Here is a 1,065-nt window from a genome sequence, read left to right as displayed (position 1 = left end):
AACGAATGTCACATTTCATCAAGGTAAGGAGGTAAATCCCTACCATCTTCATTCAGTAGTTACTATTGGCTGTGCACTGCCTGAGGGGCCACTGGAGCCGGATTCAATCATCGGGAAAAGCATGGTGAGTGGGACTAGGGAAGGAGCCCATACAGAGTGACAGCTGACGCAGACAATGAGAGGCTGCAGTACATCCCTCTGTGCTGCACCATTCCCTGTGTCCAGCTCTGTTCCAGTGGGTTGCTGCAATCTCATTGATACTCTGTCAGAGACACACTACCGGCTTGTTAGTGACGTACACTCGGCCCCAGCGTAGCTGATTGGTACATTGCTGGTCATCTACATTCACTATCAAACTGTTTCATAGAAAAGATTAAATGAATTCACCTGGACAAACGGATCGTTTACTCTGGTCAGAAGATCTGGAAATGACTAGGCAGCAATGAAACTGTCAGCCGTGAGCTATAGGTCTTTGTTCACAGTCAGGCTGATGGTAAATGTAGGAAGCGGCTGGGTCCTAAGGTAGTCAGGGAGACGACAAGTATCGCTTCTCAGCCTTTTGGCTAAGATCATGTGTAGTTCTGTTCTTGTCAGTTTTAATATCTGATAAGTCCCTGATTTAGGGACTGAATATTAATCTGATTTTTGCAGGACGAAGTTGTGTCAGGAGCTTGCTCCGATAACTTCACGCATCATCCCAGTATTGCAGTGTTTCGGGGAATGGTGCACGTCCCCACTAAAAAAGGCGAACAGTAGATTTATTTTTTATATGTTGTATTCTTTATGATCCGAATGCGGAAAGCTTTCGGTTAGTCAAGTCAGACTTGCCTTCGTGCTAATCAGCTTGTTCTACCATCCGATTCGTTTGAGTCTTTCTGCGTGTTATGTTCAGCACTCACTCTTAATGTTGTCACTTCATCCCCGGTACATGCTGCCTCTTCCCACCAACTCCAATTCCCAACAACAGAAGTTTTACAAAGTTACCCACCAGCTCTACCTAATGGCAAACGGCATTTCAGAAAACAAAAGGGAGAACATGAAGCTATTGAAGTAATCAACAGTTCG

At 45.2% G+C, this 1,065-nt stretch overlaps 1 non-coding gene across 1 annotated transcript; it reads left to right on the top strand.

The window, feature by feature from the left end:
- The first annotated feature begins 543 nt into the window (after window positions 1-543).
- On the top strand, window positions 544-734 carry LOC140457243 (U2 spliceosomal RNA). Its single transcript, XR_011953347.1, has one exon. It is a non-coding gene; the product is annotated as a U2 spliceosomal RNA (small nuclear RNA).
- The last annotated feature ends 331 nt before the right edge of the window (window positions 735-1,065 follow it).

This window comes from Chiloscyllium punctatum, chromosome 31 (assembly GCF_047496795.1).
Source record: "Chiloscyllium punctatum isolate Juve2018m chromosome 31, sChiPun1.3, whole genome shotgun sequence".
Taxonomy (NCBI): Eukaryota; Metazoa; Chordata; class Chondrichthyes; order Orectolobiformes; family Hemiscylliidae; genus Chiloscyllium; species Chiloscyllium punctatum.
The sequence above is the reverse complement of the archived record's forward strand: the minus strand, read 5'-3'. Positions and strand labels throughout refer to the sequence as shown.